Genomic DNA, 15,317 nt, shown 5'->3' with positions numbered 1-15,317 from the left:
GGAGGGTGTAGGAGGGAATGGACAGATAGAGGGAGGCAGAAGGATATGGAAAGAGAGAGGGGGAAGGATGGAAGAGACAGAGAGAGGGGAGAAGAAAAGGTGGGGCAGAGAGAGGAGGAGAAGCTGGATAGAGAGAGGGGCAGTAAGAGATAGTTACAGAAGAAGGTCAGGAGGAGATGGATAGGAGAGGTGGGGTGGAGGAGGTCGATAGGGAGAGTGTGGCAGTAGCACATGGATAGGAGGAGAGGGCAGGAGGGGAAGGAGAGGGAGATAGACAAGGAGACAGAAAGAGAGGGGAGAGGAGATGAGCAGGTAGATATTCGAGAGGAGGAGGTGGACGGAGAAGGGTGGTGGAAAAGTAGAAGGACAGAGAGCGGACAAAGGCGTCGATGGGCAGAGAGGAGGCGGCAGGAAATGGACAGAGATGGGGGAGTGGAGCAGATGGGTAGAGAGAGAGGGAGGCGAATATGGGCAAAAGAGTAGGGGCAGAAGGAGAGGCAGAGAGGAAGTAGGAGGAGACAGACATACACAGGGTGGTCCATTCATAGTGACCAGGCCAAATATCTCACGAAATAAGCGTCAAATGAAAAAAACTGCAAAGAACGAAACTCATCTAGCTTGAAGGGGGAAACCAGATGGCTCTATGGTTACCTGCTAGATGGCGCTGCCATAGGTCAAACGGATAGCAACTGCGTTTTTTAAATAGGAACCCCCATTTTTTATTACATATTCGTGTAGTACATAAAGAAATATGAATGTTTTAGTTGGACCACTTTTTTCGCCTTGTGATAGATGGTGCTGTAATAGTTACAAACGCATAAGTACGTGGTATCACATAACATACCTCCAGTGCAGACGGTATTTGCTTTGTGATACATTACCTGTGTTAAAATGGACCATTTACCAATTGTGGAAAAGGTCGATATCGTGTTGATGTACGGCTATTGTGATCAAAATGCCCAATGAGCGTGTGCTATGTATGCTGTTCGGTATTCTGGACGACATCATCCAAGTGTCCGGACCGTTCGCCGGATACTTACGTTATTTAAGGAAACAGGAAGTGTTCAGCCACATGTGAAACGTCAACCACGACCTGCAACAAATGATGATGCCCAAGTAGGTGTTTTAGCTGCTGTCGCGGCTAACCCCCACATCACTAGCAGACAAATTGGGCAAGAATCGGGACTCTCAAAAATGTCGGTGTTGAGAATGCTACATCAACATCAATTGCACCCATACCATATTTCTATGCACCAGGAATTGCATGGCGATGACTTTGAAGGTCGTGTACAGTTCTGACACTGGGCACAAGAGAAATTACGAGACAATGACAGTTTTTTTGGACGCATTCTATTTAGCAACGAAGCGTCTTTCACCAACAGCGTTAACGTGAACCGGCATAATATGCACTATTGGGCAACGGAAAATCCACGATGGCTGCGACAAGTGGAACATCAGCGACCTTGGGGGGTTAATGTATGGTGCAGCATTATGGGAGGAAGGATAATTGCCTCTCACTATATCGATGGCAGTCTAAATGGTGCAATGTATGCTGATTTCCTACGTAATGTTCTACCGATGTTACTACAAGATGTTCCACTGCATGACAGAATAGCAATGTACTTCCAACATAGCTCGCGTGCGGTTGAAGTGGTATTGAATACCATGGGACGCGCGTTCACCGGATCTGACGTCCCCGGATTTCTTTCTGTGGAGAAAGTTGAAGGATATTTGCTATCATGATCCACCGACAACGCCTGACAACATGCGTCAATGCATTATCAATGCATGTGCGACCATCACAGAAGGCGAACTATTCGCTGTTGAGAGGAATGTCGTTACACGTATTGCCAAATGCATTGAGGTTGATGGAGATCATTTTGAGCATTTATTACATTAATGTAGTGTTTACAGGTAATCACGCTCTAACAGCATGTGTTCTCAGAAATGATAAGTTCACAAAGGTACATGTATCACATTGGAACAACCGAAATAAAACGGTCAAACGTACCTATGTTCTGTATTTTAAGTTAAAAAACGTACCTGTTACCAACTGTTCGTCTAAAATTGTGAGCCATATGTTTGTGACTATTAGAGCGCCATCTAACACAAAGCGAAAAAAGTGGTCCAACTAAAACATTCATATTTCTTTATGTACTACACGAATATGTAATATAAAATGGGGGTTCCTTTTTAAAAAAACGCTGTTGATATCCGTTTGACCTATGGAAGAGCCATCTAGCGGGCCAACCATAGCGCCATCTTGTTTCCCCCTTCAAGCTAGACAAGTTTTGTTCTTTGTAGTTTTTTCGTTTGAAGCTTATTTCTTGAGATATTTGGCCCGGTCACGATCAATGGACCACGCTGTATATGGGGGGGGGGGGGGGGGGGGTTGAAACGTCTGTGCAAAAATAAAAACTACTTATGTGTTTTGGGTTAATCGTTTTTTTTTTCGACATAGTCTCCATTTACACTTATACACTTTGTCCAACACTGTTCTAATTTGTTGATCCCTTGCGAATAATAGTTATTTTCCGAGTCTACAAAACAGCTCTTAGTTGCTGCAATCACATCCTCGTTTGAATAAAATCTTAGTCCTGCCAGCCATTTCTTCAAATTGAGGGACAAATAGTGGTCCGAGGAAGTCAAGTCTGGAGACTAGGGGGATGTGAAACGAGTTTGAATCCTACTTCCAATGATTTTGCGACCACAATTGCTGAGGTGTGTGCTGCTGCATTGTCGTGATGGGAAATGACTTTTTTGTGGTGCAAACGCCGGCGTTTTTCTTGCAGCTCGGTTTTCAAACGGTCCAATTACGATGAATAATATGCACCTATAATAGTTTTACCCTTTTCCAGATTGACGATGAGGATTATCCCTTGTGGATCCCAAAAGACACTCGCTATAACCTTTCTGGCCGAAGGAATGGTCTTCACCTTTTTGGTGCAGATTCACCCTTGGCAACCCAGTATTTAGTTTGGTCTCAGGAATATAGTAATGTATCCATGTTTCATCCACAGTGATGAAACGACGCTTAAAGTCCTGCGGATTCTTCCTGAACAGCTGCAAACCATCCTTGCAACACTTCACACATTCCGTTTTTGGTCAAGCATGAGCAGTCGCGGACCCCATCTTGCGGTTAACTTTCTCATGTCCAAAATATTTATGAAAAATATAATGTACTTGTTCATTCGAGATGCCCACAGCACTATCAATCTCATGCACCTTAACTCTTCTGTCATCCATTACCGTATCATGGATTTTATCAATGATTCCTGGAGTCATAACATCCACATGGCGTCCAGAACGTTCAGCATCACTTGTTCCCATATGGCCAATTTGAAAATTTTGAAACCTCTTATAAACTGTTCTAATCGAAGGTGCAGAGTCACCATAATGTTCATCAAGCTTCTCTTTAGTCTCCTGAGGCGTTTTACCTTTCATAAAGTAATGTTTAATCATTACATAAAATTCTTTTTCGTCCATTTTTTGACAGTCACTCGACTTCCTTGATTCACACGAATGCCAAACACAAAGAAATAGACCAATATGGCTGAGTCTTGGTGTACTTCTTCGACCATTTTCGTGGCTCCAACATCTCTGGGCTGAAGTCACGTGAATGTTGGCAAAACATGGTTGTTTCGTGTTGCGCATATGGCTGTACTCGGCGTTTTGTCGGGGGAAATGGCATTACATTTCACGTGTAAGTGTTTCTATGATAGTGCAGATGTATTTACTGAAATCTGCTGAAGTGACTTTTATATGTTTTTTACACTTGAAATAGAGTTTCCCGTAAACTAAAGTGTTGAAAGTGGTGCCTGTGAAGTCAGACTCATACTACATTTTGGAAAGTATCTGTGATAATTCGGTTACAGAAGTAAGTATAACTGTTTCTCGTTCCTACTCATAGGTTCCCTAAGGATGAAAACCGAAGGCAGCTTTGGACACAGGCCCTGAAGCGGAAAAACTTTAAGCCATCTGCACATATGTGCATTTGCTTGAAGCACTTCGAGGAGAACTTTTTTTGATAGGTTAATTATTATGTACAATGTATATTTATAATCTGTATTTACATTGTCTGTCATTTTTAAACCTGACGTTTTTATAGGGCTAACACTGGAGGGAATTGGCTAAGAAGTGATGCTATCCTGACAATTTTCGATTTTCTGGAGCATATGAAATCGAAGAGGCCTAAGCTCCGTAAATCACACACTAGAAGGCGTTCGTTAGATGATGCCTCGTCTTCTGAAGTCTGTGCTTCCAATGGCTGTAAGTTTGAATGTTGTTAGAATGTGTGTAACAACTAAGAGTTAGTAAAATATTGTATTAGAATATAACAGTAGCACGTTACGTTAAGTGCCATTTCGGACATGCTTGGCCCACAAATTATACCTCAAAACATGCATTTTTGTTTTGTTTACAGTGTCGTTATGGAAACGAACACCCCGAAAAACAAAAGTTTCAGGTATATTGGGGACTTTAGGAATAGCGATTTGTGTACTCCTGGCATAGCAGAAAACGTGATAGGTATGGCAAGACGGCAGATTAGAATCAAAGACAGAAAGTTAAAGAATTTGCAGCGATCATCTCGTGGGATGAAGAAGAAAGTCTTGTCTTTGAAATCTTTGATAAATAATCTTGAAAATAATCGTGTTATAAATGAATCCATAGCTAATTTACTAAAGGCAAGTATATTTAAAATGCCTGTCATTTTTGAAATGTATGACTGATTGCAGGTTGGAATACTTATGCTTAATTGATGTGGCTTTTCGCTATCAGATGCTGCCACCTGGTACTTCGGAGTTGCTCCAATGTGTCAGTAAAGGTAAAGAAGCAAATATGTATCCAGCAGCTCTTCGGACCTTTGCTCTAACACTAAATTTTTACAGTAGCAAGGCATATAGCTATGTAAGGAAAAATTTTAAAACATCACTGCCACATCCACGAACATTAAGAAAATGGTACAGTCTTGTTGTGGGGATCCTGATTTCAGTAAAGAAGCAGCAATAGCGCTTAGAATAAAGAATCAGTCAGGAACTCATTAGCAAAGGTAAGAAATTGCTTTGTGCCATGTCATTTGATGAGATTGCCATAAGGAAGCATGTTGAATTTTGTGGAACATGTTGACATGTTTTGTGGATTCATGTTGACTGCTGTTAATGATTAATGGAAAATTCCAATTTGCTACTTTTTAGTCAATGGCCTGGGTGCTGTTGAAAAATCAAACCTACTTAAGGGGGCGTTGAAATTTACATATGATGCTGGAGTATATAACATTTCAGTTCCTCAACACCAAATTAAAACGTTCCACTTCAATTTGTTTGCACTTATAGCGATCCCAGCTTCCTCAACCAAATTAAAATGTTGCATTAGGAGGTGTATGCTTCGTGCAAAAGGTCTTGAGTTCATATTGACAACAACAAGTAATTCTTCATTACAGACGTTTATTTACAAAACAGAACTGACAGACTTCACAGACTCAACAACTGACTCTCTGAGCTAACCGCACTGCATATTCGCACTGGCAACTGACAACTCCTAGGTGTATTAATATCTTTCCAAACAATGAGAGTCTTTGACAATGTTTTGTTTACAATACGATAGCAATTCATGACTTAAAACTAAATTAGACATTACAGAATTTTAGTACAGATTAAAGTAAGTAAAAGGATCAGTACATATAAATTCTTACAAGCATAATTTCCAAATAGATTTTATAACATTTTTCTATCAGCTTCTGGATAACCTTCACCAGACTTGTACCGATGTTTCCAGAAATATCTTGACATTTGATTCTGGATATTTCTTGAGTGATTTAGAAGAACTATTTATATGTAAAATGATTTAAATCGTTTTTCAAAACTTAAATAAGTCTTTTTAGCAATATTTCTTGATACAAATCGTCTTTCGAAATTAGGTTATGGAACAGTTTTCACAAGTTTTCGTATTTTTGCGATCATAATATAGAATTTCTCCATAGAAAGTTCCAGAAGTGTGCATTAAACGTTCATTTACAGACTTTCTCTTTAGCTGGTGAGTTTTTAAAAGTATCTTGTCCATATTATACGAAATAATTTAGCTCAAAACTGATAATTTATACAATTAATCAGAGCTACAGCAAACAGTGAGTCTTTCTTTTACAAAATGAAATATAATTACAAAATTGAATGAAAATAGGTTACTAACACTAATATATATTTACATTAATTCTATTTTTGTTCTTTCTGTGCAAAATGTCCTAATATTGACACAGTACAATATTTAAACATCACCAAAGTTTCCCTTTACATTTTGCATATATGTATCGACATCCCCTAAAAGTCTACAGTATCGAATACTTCAATATGTCCCAATATGTCCTGTAATATTACACAACCCCCCCATCAGCACTTCCACGTGAAACACGGAAGGGTTGATGTCCTTACATTACAAAACAGAAAAGTTTTACACATATCTTTGGTGTCTTCTTTCTTGTAGACCGGTGATCTTCTTTCTTGAAGGTCGGTGATCTTCTTCCTTAAAGGTCGGTATACCTCAATGCCAAACACTGAATTTCAGTCTCATCTTCACAGTCCGTAAGGTTTCCATATACACTGCAGGCTATCACAGGCTGCAATAGCACAGTCCGCTATGAATATACAGCATACAGTGGTCAAACCCAGTTAAACATTAGCAAAAGCATTTAATAGTCGGTGGACCGGTTTTTAAGGACACAGAAATTTGAATTCTCTAAAGTCTAATAACTCAAGAAAATTTACTCTAAATAATTTCTTAAAGCTAAGAGAGGATAGACTGACAGATGGAGAAAATTGATTATACAGGATCACAGAATACGTGTAAGATGCAATGCCAGAATACGAAAATGAAATATGACAATTGCATAGCTAGGGGACCTAGTGCTCGCCAAACACTTAGCACACAAAGAATGTATGCTCCCCTGAGGAATCAGATAAATACAACATAACAAAGTATACAAAAATATCCTGGTAAGATTACATATAAAGGTCTATAAACATCTATTATCTAAAATACTTTTTTACATCTTTTTATACAATTTCAGTTCGGTCACGTTTTGTAGGCCAAACAGTCTGCCAGAATTTGGGTAGACTAGACGGTAAGCATTCGGATGAGGATTGTCCTGAATCTTGAAAGGTCCAATGTATATGTCAAAAAACTTTTTTAATTCACCACTGATGGCTTTAGACTTCTCTTGTGTTTTAACAAGGACCAAGTCTTCAATTTTAAATTGAGTAGGCTTCAATCTTTTGTCATGTCTACATTTCCTCTTATCACCTTGAGATTTCATGGTCTTTCTCACTATTTCCTCTCTCTCTTGAGTACTTAATGGTTTGCAGACTGGAAACTCAATGAAATCACTAATTGGATGTTGTGGTTTGCTATTATACTGTATTTCATAAGGCGAAAACCCTGTTGAGGAATGCTGTAGGCTGTTCACAACATCTTCGAATTTCTCAACATAGTCAATCCAACTAGCATGATCAGTATTGCAGTAGGTTCTAAGGAATCGCCCAATTTCCCTCATGTATCTCTCCGAAGGGTTTCCTGACGGATGATAAGCTGAAATAAGAATGTGACTTATATTTTCATCTTCAACAAAAGCTTTCCATACTCCAGAAGTAAATTGGGTCCCATTGTCTGATAAGATTTTCTGAGGTTTTCCAACCCTGCCAAAATAGTCTCCTCTGATGTTTGAAATAATGCTCTTACTGTTTGCCTTGCGAAGAGGGTATAACTTAATGAATTTTGAAAAAAATATCAACCATAACAAAAATGTAGCAATAGCCTCCTCTGGTCTTCGGTAATGGTCCATATAAGCCGACAGCGACTAACTCGTGTTGTTCTTTTGGTAAGATGTTTTGCATCAATCCTCGACAAGTTTGGTTGGATACTTTTACTCTTTGGCACCTGTCACAACCCGTCAAAATTTTTCTAACCCTCCTGGCTATGTTGTTAAAGTACACATTTTCTTGGATTTTCTGAATACACTTTTGAATCCCACAATGACCAAAACTTTCATGAATGTACTTGATGAGTACATTGATGTACTGTTCAGGCCAACATAATTTCCATACATCGCTATCTACACTGTTTCTCTTGAATAGAATCCCCTTGTAGATTTTGTAATAATCTCCCACTTTTTCATGTCCCTTTTTCCCTAAATAACTTTTGACCAGTTTACAGTTCTCATCGTGGTTCTGATTCCGCCGGATGTCATTACAAATGTCTCTGATTTCTTGTTCATTGTCCACCCCTCTTAAATACATAATTTTGAATTCTTTTTCACATTCCCCACTGTCATCTTCAAAGTCACCCCCCAAGGTAGTCTAGATAAAGCATCCCTAATTTCAATTCCCTTATCAGCACAGTTTTGAACCGACATGTCAGTACTGGAACATACTCTCGTCTTAGGATCAATAAAGGTAAACAAACTCTTTTCCCAATCAAATCCTGCATTAGCTTTTAATATCCAGTCCATACCCAACAGTACATTCTCATTTAGGTCACTTATTACAAGACATCCTTGAGTAAACTGTACATCATTTATACTGAAGGACAACAACACCTGCCTATTAACAATTTTGCTCAGTTTGCCGGTAATGCCTCTAATTTTTATTCCAACAACTGGTAATTCAACAAAGTCAGGATCATGCTTAATTATATCTCTTAATTTGCTTGAAATGGCACTAATTGGACTCCCTGTGTCAATCAAACAATACCCTTCCCAACCTGCAGCTTTAATTTTTATGTATGGACTACCAATAGTGGTGTTTTCCCTTTCTTCCTGTTCTTCATACAAAAGATCTTCTGCTATCCCATCATACCTCTGTTCCATATTTAGGTTTTCTTTATTAGGCAATACTTTCTTCAAACTTCTAGGTCTACTGGAATTTACTGGAATTACTGGATTACTATTTACCTCACGCACATCCTGACTAGTACCCCGTTTGATGATTTCATTAGGCTTAAAAGCAGAAACTGGTTCACAAATTTCCCTTAATTTGATCTTAACATCATTGTCATCACTGTAATCTTTAAATTTGTCCCAAACGGGTTTCAAAATAATCTCAGATGCATCAGCACAATCAACCCCCCTGTCTCCTGATGTATTACTAAGCTGAACTGGCACAATCTGATTCTCATGTGGAATGTAGTTAGAGTTCCTGGCACACCTATTCTCAACACTATTGCTTATAACATCCTACTTAACTTCAACATAAACTATTCCATCCAATTCACCAACAAAATCTTCTAGTACATAATCACCATTAGCCTTAACATCAACATTATCATCATCATTGCCTGAGCTTACACTACAAACACTACTAGTATCACCAACATTACTCACAACACCATCTTCACCAACCAAATCCACATGAATATCAGACTTTCCAGAAACTTCAGTATGAACATCATTATGACAACTTACATCTAAAACATCACCACACATAAGTTTGTACAATCCAAAATTTTCAAAGTTATCCTTACCTTTCATTTCAGCATTAGGTGCTTCTTCTTGATTATATAAATTTGCAATTATATCATCTTCTAAGCCTACTTCATCAAAGGTAGTTTGGTTCCTATTACAGTTGTTTCTAGTATTTTCTCTGATGACATTCCAAAATTTCCTGTCAAATTTAATTTTTTCATTACCTCTATCTACAGATCGATCATAAGCATACTGTCTATACTGGTTAGGTCTCTGATTATAGTGCTGTCTGTTCCGGGTGAAATTAGCCTGATTTTGAAAATTCCTTGCCCCAAACTGACAGACTCACAGTGGAGCATTTAGTCGTTTAAAGGCCTATGTCTGTCGTTTCCCTGACTCGGGTTACCTTCTCTCATGTCATTACCCCAGGACCTGTTTCGATTTTCCCATTCTCTTTTTGAATTAAAGTTCTGATCATTCCTACCAAAATTTCTTCTGTCATTGCTATTATAATTATCCCTGTTGTTGTTAAAGTTTCTTAGTTCACTATTATTGTTATTATTTCCACGGTTCGGTTCCCACCCTCTGTGTGATGGACCTACAAAGTCGTTAAATCTGTTGTTTTGTTCAAAGGCTCTATCAAGTTTGTCCACATATTTCAAGAATTGTTCTATGGACTCATCTGGATCATATACTAAACCCCATTGTACTCTTTTCGGAAGTCTCCGTTTTAGTGCATCAATTTGAGTTAGCTCATCAAATGGCTTATCCAGATGCACTAATTTTTGCAACTGTTTCTCACAATAGGCTTTCATTGACCCATCAGATTCTCTGTAACTAGGACCATTCAAGAATTCACTTTTGATTCGAGCTTGCTCAGTTTCAGACCAAAATTTGGTTAGAAAACATTTTTCGAAATCTTCAAAGGACATTTCCGCGGAACAATTCTGATTGGCCCACGAAAGCGCCTCACCATCAAGTAATTTCTTTACAAATTTTATCTTAACACTATCTGTCATTATAGACGTGAACTGCTCCTTGCAGAATTGCATGAAGTCTTTTGGGTGTATATTCTTGTCACCGGGATAAGTTTTAATGGGAAAATTTCCCCATACCCCATTACAACTATTACTAAAACCTTTTTGCAACATAGTTTCTTGTATTTCTACAAATTTTCTGTCTACAGTTTTTTCGACATTACCTACTCTACTACAGATTTCTGTGACCTTTTTGTCAGAATCAGATTTGAAAGATTCAATTTCGCTTTCAAAAAATCGTTTTGTCTGGTGAAATTCATTTCTCAATTGAGAATTTTCTCATTTACAAAATCAACAACTTTTTTAAGTTTTGACTGGTTATTTGAAATTTCGTTACTTAAATCAGTTTCAAGGACAGAAATTTTGCTCTGAACTGTGTCCGCATGACAACTAAGTTCTTTTTGGTTTGACTCAAAAGTAATTCGCCATTCTTCGAGAACCTGATTCGTGTGAGCAATCTGTTCTGTATTTGAATTTATTTCTGATTTTAAATCACACACAGCCTTCGAAATCGACCTGTCCATCTGTTGTTGTGTCTGTTCAATTTGTTGACGTAATTCGGCACAAGAATCGTCCATCTTCGAGTTTATGTTATCCAACTTCGAGTTTAACTCTGAAAACATTTGTTTTAACATTTCCAACATTCCTACACTGTCAAAGCACTTTCCCTAATAGGTGTACTCGCTACACCGCTGTCAATACTGAAATCTGCGTCTTTTTCCATTATTTTAGGAAGCAGGTACTTATCTTAGTGTCCGTCGGCGGTCGTTGGTGTCCGTGTTTTGCGAAATTTCTTCAATTCCAGGATGGTTTCGCTCGGTTGATTCACTCCTCTTCTTGTGACCCCAGAATCGACGTATTTACTTCTGAAGAATGACTGGTCCGTCGTATATCCTCTTCTTGTGGTCCCAAAACAGACGTATTTTCTTCTTATGATCCCAGAAGAGACGTATTTTATTTTGAAGAATCACTGGGTGGTCGTCAAATCCTCTGCTTCCTCCACCAAATTATAACATTTCAGTTCCTCAACACCAAATTAAAACGTTCCACTTCAATTTGTTTGCACTTATAGCGATCCCAGCTTCCTCAACCAAATTAAAACGTTGCATTAGGAGGTGTCTGCTTCGTGCAAAAGGTCTTGAGTTCATATTGACGACAACAAGTAATTCTTCATTACAGACGTTTATTTACAAAACAGAACTGACAGACTTCACAGACTCAACAACTGACTCTCCAAGCTAACCGCACTGCATATCTGCACTGGCAACTGACAACTCCTAGGTGTATTAATATCTTTCCAAACAATGAGAGTCTTTGACAATGTTTTGTTTACAATACGATAGCAATTCACGACTTAAAACTAAATTAGACATTACAGAATTTTAGTACAGATTAAAGTAAGTAAAAGGATCAGTACATATAAATTCTTACAAGCATAATTTCCAAATAGATTTTATAACATTTTTCTATCAGCTTCTGGATAACCTTCACCAGACTTGTACCGATGTTTCCAGAAATATCTTGACATTTGATTCTGGATATTTCTTGAGTGATTTAGAAGAACTATTTATATGTAAAATGATTTAAGTCGTGTTTCAAAATGTAAATAAATCTTTTTAGCAACATTTCTTGATACAAATCGTCTTTCGAAATTAGGTTATGAAACAGTTTTCGCAAGTTTTCGTATTTTTGCGATCATAATATAGAATTTCTCCATAGAAAGTTCCAGAAGTGTGCATTAAACGTTCATTTACAGACTTTCTCTTTAGCTGGTGAGTTTTTAAAAGTATCTTGTCCATATTATACGAAATAATTTAGCTCAAAACTGATAATTTATACAATTAATCAGAGCTACAGCAAACAGCGAGTCTTTCTTTTACAAAATGAAATATAATTACAAAATTGAATGAAAATAGGTTACTAACACTAATATATATTTACATTAATTCTATTTTTGTTCTTTCTGTGCAAAATATCATAATATTGACACAGTACAATATTTAAACATCACCAAAGTTTCCCTATACATTTTGCATATATGTATTGACATCCCCTAAAATTCTACAGTATCGAATACTTCAATATGTCCTGTAATGTTACAAGTAGAAGTAATTTCTGTTACTTTTGATGGTGCTCATGTAAACACTGCAATGGTAGACAAGCTAGGGGCCTGTCTTTCAATGTGCAGAACGAAATTTTTTTTTAAACACCCTCTATGTAAGGATGATGTTTGCATATTCCTTGATCCATGTCACATGTTCAACTTAATACGCAATACATTAGCTGGTAAAGGTGTCATTTTCGATGGAAACAGAAATCCAATAAAATGGGATTATGTATTAAAATTACATGAGCTGCAAAAAGTGGAGAAACTTCTGGCTGCTACAAAAATAAGAACAAAACACGTTGAGTGGTATCGTCATAAAAGGAATGTAAGGATTGCTGTGCAAACATTTAGTGGTAGCATAGCTAATGCTCTAGAATTCCTTGACAAAGATTTGCAGCTACCTGACTTTAAAGGATGTGAACATACAGTTAAATTTATAAGGACAATGAACAACCTTTTTCATTCTTTCAATAGTAGGAATGTCCTGTCCAAAGGGTATAAATCACCTCTGTCAATGCAGGCAACTGGCCATATTTTACCATTTCTTGATGAAGTGGAAAAATATATTAAGGAGATGAGACTTGAGGCTAATGGGCCATCTATTTTGTATACTAACAGAAAGACTGGTTTCCTTGGCTTTCTTGTATGTATACAGAGCCTAAGAAAATTTGTTTCCCTCATAGACAGCTCTCACCCAAAACTAAATTTCTTGCTTACATATAAATTGCTACAGGGCCACATAGAGACATTTTTCAGCTCATTCAGAAGATATGGTGGTGATAACAACAATCCCACAGTAGCTCAATTCAAAGCAGCCTACAAACGACTGCTTATCCATCAGCAGGTAAGAGGGTCAGAATTTGGATCTACTTTGGATACTGCAGATTGTTCCATTCTCAGTGTATCTTCTGGACTGGATGTGATGCAATCTAACCCATTTACATCAGCTATCAATTGTAATTCAGAGAAGTTAGGCCTAGATGTTGCATCAGTCTCTCATGATCACTCCTACAGCATTCCTGCTGTCTCATTTGAACAGCTGTCAAATTATGTATGGAATGTTGTTGCATACATAGCAGGATACATTGTGCGTAAATTGACTAAGTCAGTACATTGTGTAGAATGTGCAAATTCCTTGTGTGGGGCAGTGGACAGTGACATTGGACTAATCAGAAGAAAGAATGTGGAAGGTATAGTTATGCCTTCTGCTGACGTTATTAAAATTTGCAAAGCAGCAGAGCAAGCTTATCGGTTGCAACAGGCGAAGGGAATGTTGCAAAAGAAAAATGTTATGCTTGTTCTTATTTCATGTGCTATGGCAGATGTTGATTGTAGTGTTTTTCAATCCATCAACGAACATATTATGGGCTTTGAGCCCACAGAAAAACACAGAAATGCTCTAATTAAATCAATTTTATTTGAGTATTTTAAAATTAGAAATCACCATTTTGGAAAGTCTGTGACAGAAACATTCCAGAAAGGTTGCGTGAGGAGTTTATACACAAAAAATGTGCTGTTTAAGGAACATTAAATATTCTATACCTGATCCCTATTACGTTAGAGTTAATAATTGCCAAGGTTATGTTGTTTATTGTTATTAATGTTTGAACCATGATGTCTACACAAAGCACAGACAGAGATATCTGGAGTTCTTAGCCTTTTTCAATATATGTTTGGTCTTTACTTCTGTTTTCAGACCAATTGGATTCATTTGTTTTATGTAAACCTAGATATTCTTTTGCTCTTAACAGAATATATATTCATGTACTGTCTTTTTTTATTTTTTGTTCCTTCTAGGTCTGTATGTTGTGTTGTTAATTTGTTTGGGCCCTTATATTTTTACTAGATTTATTCTCTTGTCAGAATCTTCTATAGCTTTTTATCTGTTAAACATTGTTCTGCCCTCTTAGAATATGGGCTTAAGAAATAAATCTGTTGGAAAATATTGTGTTGTAAGAAATAAAATGTGAAACAAAATTTTGTAAGAAATAAAATAATGTTGTGAAATAAAATATTGAGTTAATTTTTTCTGAATACCTATTTTTTCCCCAAGAGATGTTAGTTTTCTTTGAATACTTGCAGCAACTGAGAAAAAAGTGTAATAAGTTTAAAATGAGAAAAGCACTTGAAAGAATCCACATGTACTCTTTTCATGTTGTCTATGGAAACTCAAACCCCCAAAAGTTGTTTCACGTAAAAGTTATAAACACTTTCTTGATTCTTAGTCACTGTAGTTGGTGCAATGGATTGTGTTCACTTCTGTAAATTGTGTCTGCTATAGATATGTAATAGCCATCAGGTAGTAAGGATTTGTCAGATGAGATTGTAATACAAAATTCAGTAGGCTCTGAGTGAAGCATGTACAGGTACATATATATCATTCATATGCAACAGATTTCAAAATTTGCTAAGGAACTTAGTGAAAATGTGAGATTTTGCATTGGTGTTGACAGTGCATGTTTCTAAATATCATTGGAGTGTCAAGCACAAAAGTATTTCTATTACCTCAATTGTTAATGCTATGGATAGTGTTCACCTCTGGCAATATGCATCCACTACAGACACCAGGTACTAAGGATTTGTCACATAAGCTTGCAATAAGACATTCGGAATGCTGTTTGAGGGAAGCAAGTACAGGTATATATATTTCATTCATATGCAACAATTTCCAAAATTTGGTACAAAACATAATGAAAATGTGACATTGTGCATGGCATTGGACGTT

Source organism: Schistocerca gregaria, chromosome 7, assembly GCF_023897955.1.
Source record: "Schistocerca gregaria isolate iqSchGreg1 chromosome 7, iqSchGreg1.2, whole genome shotgun sequence".
Classification (NCBI taxonomy): domain Eukaryota; kingdom Metazoa; phylum Arthropoda; class Insecta; order Orthoptera; family Acrididae; genus Schistocerca; species Schistocerca gregaria.
The sequence above is the reverse complement of the archived record's forward strand: the minus strand, read 5'-3'. Positions refer to the sequence as shown.